The sequence below is a fragment of the Petaurus breviceps genome, unplaced genomic scaffold (assembly GCF_028583685.1).
Source record: "Petaurus breviceps papuanus isolate PSGF00001 unplaced genomic scaffold, PetGlider_PUasm1.0 90842, whole genome shotgun sequence".
Classification (NCBI taxonomy): Eukaryota; Metazoa; Chordata; class Mammalia; order Diprotodontia; family Petauridae; genus Petaurus; species Petaurus breviceps.
Window position 1 is genome coordinate 7499438 of NW_027187358.1, and position 6682 is coordinate 7506119.

The window sequence follows — 6682 nt, forward strand, 5'->3', positions numbered from 1 at the left end:
CACACACACACACACACACACACACACACACACACACACACACACACCCCAATGCCCAGACAAATTAAGGTCACTTAATTTAAGGTCACACAGTTCCATCCATAGGGCCATACAAGGAGCCTTTTGTTGAGTATACATCCTAGATACCGTGTCACCGAATGTACTAATGGACAAGCTTCCTTCTTCTCTCACTCTTCCACCATATGTTTATCCTTCACGAATTTGAACAGAACATGTTTTACAACCAAAGAAATATGGACTCTTGGGAAAGTAAATCTCCCTTAGATGAACTTGAAGGGAAAAGAGAGATTCAGTGGAGGGGAAGAGGTGGGAGGCATAGGAGACATGCTCCTTTTCAACAAAGTTTATTTATAAGACTTGCATAATAAGTATTTTATTTTCTTGAATAAGGTGCTTCCTGAGTAAGATCCTTTGCCATGGTCTTAGGAAATCAAAAGACATTTGTTTATGATTTAAATTGAACCACATTGCCTCATAGTATTGACTTTACTTCTTAGTTTAGGAAGTAGCAGTGGGTATTTGAAGAACAAAATAAGATTACTCCCCTCCCACCCCCCACTCTTTGGGAGGTACAAGTAGAGGTGGGAAAGGAAGGGAGGAGTTATACCAGAATAACAGAAAATACCAGAATACCAAAAATGCTCTGATCCCTTTAGAATGTCCATCACTGCCTTGTTACCATTTAACATGCCTAAGGAAGTCTCCTTAGACCACAGAGCTCAGAGGCATTCATGGAGATATCTCACACAGTAGTAATTATGTCCTGGTCTCAAAGAACTGCTAAAATACACACACACACAAAAAACCAAACACACACACACACAACCCACCCTTGAATGTGAATTTTCTCTCTTGTTAATGATATTTGTTCATTTGGTTGGTCAGCAAACTTAAATTCATATATGAAAGTTCCCACCAATAAATACGCATGTCAAAGAAAAAACCGAAGGAGTTACCAAATACATCTATGTTGTGCTTATGAGCAGAAGGTGCAAAGCAAAAGAAAGAGCTGATGTATTAACATTGAGACTGCTTTGTACCTCTGTGACCTAGGAAAAGAGTGAACAATATTCTCTCCATTTAACAAGTGAGGAAGATGAAGCACAGACAAGTTTAGGACACACATCTATCAGTCAATGAGTTAGAGACTCAAACCTACTGATTAAATAATCCATTTTAGTCATCCATCAATGTTGAGTATGTGTGTAATAACAAGCACTAGTCTAGAGTGGGAAGGGATCTCTGAGGCCATTGAGAATAAACTCATTTTATATGTTTTATAAGGAGGCTACTGGTGGCTTAGTGAATGGAATGTTTGGCCTGGAGTCAGGAAGACCTGAGTTCAAATCTGACATCACGCAATTACTAGTTATGCCACCCTGGACAAGTCACTTAACCTCTGTCTGCCTCAGTTTCCTCAAATGTAAAATGTGGATAATGATAGTACCTCTGTCACAGTGTTGTGAGGATCAAACAAGTTCATCTTTGCAAAAATGTCTAACCCCGGCACGTAGTAGGTGCTATATAAATGTTTATTTCCCTTAGGCCCAGGGGATGTTAAGTGACTTGCTCAAGGTCACATAGGTAAGAATAAAAGGCAGAATTTGAACCCAATTTTTCTCATTCCCGAAACTTGCTCTTTCCACTATACCACACTGCCTTCCTTTTCATGTGCCGTGCCCCCCCACCCCATATTGTTTGAAAAACATTAACAGAGAAAGGAAATATGTTGCAGTGCAAATCATGCTGCTCGGAGAGGTAAAAGACCTGAACTTGAGTAGCCACTCCTATACTTCCTAACCAAGTGACCCAGGACAAATTGTTTTACTTCTTGGTGCCTCAATTTCCCCATCTATGAAATGAAGATATCACATCTTCTATCTTCTTCACAGTGCTGTTGTGAAGAAAGCCCTCTGTAAAACTTAAAGCCCTATATTATCATAGAAATATGTTAATGTTTTATATAATAAGAAGATATATAAAAATGCAGTTTCCTAGTAAGAGTTATTCTCTATTTTGAATGCATGACCTAGAGCATATACTGTACCTCAATGGGAAAAGCTTATTTCCAAAGCAAAATTGTCCCTGTAACACTTCCTCACATACTCCTCGGTAGTTTAGTAAATAGTTAGGATTTTCCCACAGGTTTTGGTCTTAAAACAGAGAATTAGATATTATAGAAGGGAGAAAGTAGTAATGAGACTTAAGAAAAATGCTATATGCTCTCTGGGAAGCATGCCAATATGGCGAAGTTGGTAGAATTTAACTTTGAGCCTGTGTACCTTCCTGTTTCAGTATCAGACAACAGGAGGGGATTCTCACATGTTTAGAGTACCTACTTTGTACCTGGATGGGGTTAAGGCATGCTATAAGCTGATTTACCTGTTCTATTTTGGGATTGTGTGCCTTCCCAAATTGTATGTAGGAAAAATAGCCATTTAAATGTCTTGAGTGACTAGAGTTACAGAGCATACTGTGAAAGTAGACAATTGACAATTGGGTTTGGAAACCTAGACAGATGATTTGGGCAAATTCTGACTAATTGAAGCAAAAAATAAATACTGTAAGCTGGAGAGGTGAAGTGAGGTACAAGGAATTCAACAGGACAGACTAGGCTGAATTATTTAAATGACAGGGCCTATGTAGTCTAGGGCCTTTGATCGCAAATGCTTGTCTCATGGATGCAGTTACAAATTTTAAAACCATCTAGTTATTCAGATACAAGGGGGGTACTTGAGAAAACACACTTAACATAGGTCTAATGGGGGGGGGGGAATGGAGGAAGTCCTCATCTTCCTAAGGGCTGCCTGCTGGTTTGGAACTAGTCCTGTCTCTGGGTGGATGCAGACTAAAGTCCATGATCTTCATCTTCATCTCACACACACACACACACACACCTGCCAGATAACAATGCTTGCAAGTGAAAACTTCTATTTTGCAGATAATTACCGAAATTAAAGGTTGCATTTGAAAAGAGAAGAGTTATTGTTTTTTAAAAGTACAACCAATATTTTCTCCTCTCCACCCACAATCTCCTCTTCACTATTCTGTTCAGCCATGTTCTTGGAAATGTATACGTGCCTCACAGAACCATTCCGCATCTTTTTCATGCAAAAAGTCCTCCAAGCCAGCTAACTGTGCGAGTAAACCGGCTAGTCCAAGAGAAGAACCAAAGTCCTGCTCTTTAGGCTGTTACCTTTCTGAGAATTTTGGGAGCATATTTCAAAATAGCTGTCAGGGGCACCTACTGGGTATTTCCCCCAAGTCTACTATAATCCAAGATCACTTTCCTTACATTTTCAAATGCTTTACTTCACCTCTTTCCAAGTAACTGATTTGCTCCTGGCCAGTGGAGGGAAAAGCACAATTTAAGGATGAGGGCCTTTAAAATGAAACGAAAGTTAGAATGAGTTTTCCTCAAATGGACAGCGGTGAGGTGAGATGACCATTTATGACGTGAGGCCAGTTTGACAAAGTTTCAACTCCAAGGAAGTTTCCAAAATGCTAGAAATCTGTGCATATGGGTAGCTGTAGCTAAATCAGGACTATTCCCCTGCATGCCTGAGATTTAAGGTTGTTGCAGTCTTAATTGGTAGAGGTGTTAGGTCTTATGAGATAGATTCACTGTGTCTATGTATTTAAGGAAATGCTAATAAACAAACAGAACATGTATTAAGGTGCCTGCACTCCCTCCTCGAATGAAAAATAATTCCCAATTTGCATTGCTTATGGCATAAATTAAAAACAAAGTGCTCTTTTGAAAGGCTCTGGTTACCAGGCAGCCCTCAGACTCCAACAGAGCCCAGTCTTTGACCCCGATTCTGTGCTCTCTTCCAAATAGATGGCATTAAACCCTACTGCTCGAAATCTGTACCCATGGTCATCTTGCCCACCTAAGTTGAAGAATACTGCTTCCCATTTCAAAGATTTCCCCTGGTTTATACTTAAGGTTCGATGTCAAAAGAACCATATAGTTCCAAGGGGGAAAATCCGTATATACTTTGCCCTTTTTTCTTAATGGCTAAACATTGTAATGGTAGCTAAATAGAAATTCTTGTCTGTTAATAGGTGCCTTTAGTTTGTAATAAATAGGAATGCTAATGACTCAAATTTGGTATTTGGTATGCATTAGCGTTTGGAAAGCTTTTCTTCAGAGACCTCATTGGCATGCAATATGGCAAGCTTCCTTTGAAACATATTTATAAAATAACTACAGTATAATTAAACCAACAAAGCCATCTTTTAAGTAAGCTTAAAAGCTCAGTTTTTTCACTCTGTAAAAAATTCATTTTAAAGGGGGAAAATAGTTTTGCCTCAACCCCCACTGTATATTTCATTTTGCATCTAATATTTCCTTTGCATCTGCAATCTTTGCCTATCTGTTTCTTTTTGACAACTGTGATTATTAATAAAGTGTTCGTGAGAGAGATGCTTCATAGCGTCTTCAACAAGAAGAATGCAGTGGTTTTTTTGTTGTTGTTGTTAATGGGAATTGTAACCTATCTTGACAGATACAATGTATAAGATGGGCTTTCCTCCCTTAATTGTTAATGTTGCCGTGCTGAACATGCAAGGAGAGGATCAACAGATATGGCAGGTAATAATCAGAGTGGATGCTATTTGATACAATGTAACTAAAAATATTTTAAAGCCATAAAAGCAATAGATAAACAAAAGCAATTATGTTTAATTTTGCGTTCCGCGTGTGAGCAGTTGTTGCTGCCGGTTTGAATAGAGTAGGAGAAAACTCAGAGAGAGAGGAGGCTGCTTGGGACACAGAAGGTTTTACCTTTGCTTGTTCGCATCAGGACGAACTTAGCCCGGCTCTACTGGGGCTGCAGCTCCGATTCAGGCTCTAGCTCTCTGATGGAGTGGCGTTGTCTGGGAACAGGTGCTTATAGGAATGGTAATTTTGAACAATCTACGGCTCAAGTTCGCTTAGTTTTCAGCAGTTTTGCAAAGCTAAACACGCGCGCACGCACGCGCGCGCGCGCGCGCACACACACACACACACACACACACACATACACACCTCACCTTCGCCCAATCTCCGGATGAAAAAATAGGCTTTTTCTTTTAAAAAGAAAAGGAAAAAAAGTCACATCAAGGCTCCTGGAAGGTCCCCAGGCGGACGCCCGAAGGGGGCCTGAAGTTTTCGCCTTTGAACCCCCATTCGCTACCCTCTGCTCCGCCCGCTTGGTACCAGTCCCTTCACCTTGGTCTTTCGCCGAGGGGATTTAATCCTTCAACCCCACCTCCAGCACTAGGAATAAACACAGTTGACATCATTGTTATAATCTTTATTTAAAACTGTTACCAAGGTTACAAATTGCCGTGCCTCGCATGCAACAGGTTCCTCTGAAGCAGTATCATTACAGATTAACTGTAATGTGTAGGATTAGAATAAAAGGCATAAGGGATTATGTAAAGGGGGAGGGGGGAGAAGCTCGAAATAACACACGCATCTTGACTCGTAGACTCCAGCCCGCGGATAACGCTTTTACGAAATGTGCCCGGGAAACACTGAGCTCTAAAATAGAATTCCTTTCCGGTGAAGGTTGTCATGTTCATGGGCATTTAGGGAAAAGAAAGTAGAAATAAGAGTGCCGTGGGCCAGGGGCCGCCGCAACTATAGCGGGGGCGGGGGAGCAATTTGTGATCCTCTGTGGGGTTCTGCGAGGCTGTCCCGGATTCTTGTCTTCCCCGAGGCCCAGCCTGGGAGCCAAGAGTGGGGAAGAGAAGAGAGCAAAGGCTTGTTGGCGACGTGGGGAGTAGAGGCAAAAGGAGGGGGCGGGAAGTGGCGAGAGGAGGGGGAAGGGAAGAGAAGGGGGAATCCGCTGGTGCTGAAAGGGTTCGTAGGATAGTCTCTACTCTGGGTAAAAGATCCAGTTGACATGAAAAGCTACTCGTAATGATGAGGTGTTGGGCAACACGCACAAAAAGAGAGTCGCCGTGTTTATCCCTATTGATAGCATCGCATTGAGATAGAGGGTCCGCGCAGTGCAATCGAGGCCGAGTCTCTGCTTTTCTCGCCCCCCTGGCTGCGTCTCCCTTCGTTCCCATTGCACGGCCTACTGAACCCTCTCCTTCCCTCCAATGCTTCAGGTCCCTTTTTAGGCGGGGAATGGGAAGAACGAAAGTCAGCGATTTGTGTGTGTCCTCCCTTGGGGAGACCTGAAGGGGTGGGAAGAAAGCGTTCTAATCCAGCGCTCCCCGAAGGCGAAGGGCTCGGAGGGCTTTGGGAGTGCAGGGGCCTAGAGTGCAGGCCAAGGGACTTGGAGTTCGAAGCAAGGGAGTGCAGGCTTGGGGCAGCGACATGAGGAAGTAAAGGAATACCTGACTGTACCCTCTATTCCAGGCAGTGCTAGTGCAGGCTGTTCTAGCCACAGCCATGCGGACTTTAGTGAGCCGCCTGTCCCTGTAAAGTATGCTACAAGTCTGGGCCTCATCATTTCCCCTTGGGTACTAAGGAGACATAGAGAACTTATTCCACTACCCCCGCCCCAGACATTCCAGCCTTTTCTAACAGCCAACCTGCGACCCAAATTAGCCTGCCATGCCGCGACCCGGTTTACCCCATCCCTGTCCCCTCGGGGCCAACTCCGGGACAGGCCTTAGGCCTACTGACGCACCACGCCGGGGTGTTTTCCTGCTGGAGCGG

General features: G+C 43.0%; 1 long non-coding RNA gene across 1 annotated transcript in view; it reads right to left on the bottom strand.

Annotated features, from left to right (window-relative positions):
• Positions 1-5254, bottom strand: part of LOC138148922 (uncharacterized) — a 16245-nt gene extending 10991 nt beyond the window's left edge. Inside the window, exon 1 of the long non-coding RNA XR_011165204.1 lies at positions 5059-5254. This is a non-coding gene — a long non-coding RNA (uncharacterized lncRNA). The remainder of the gene's footprint in view (positions 1-5058) is intronic.
• Between the last annotated feature and the right edge of the window lie 1428 nt (positions 5255-6682).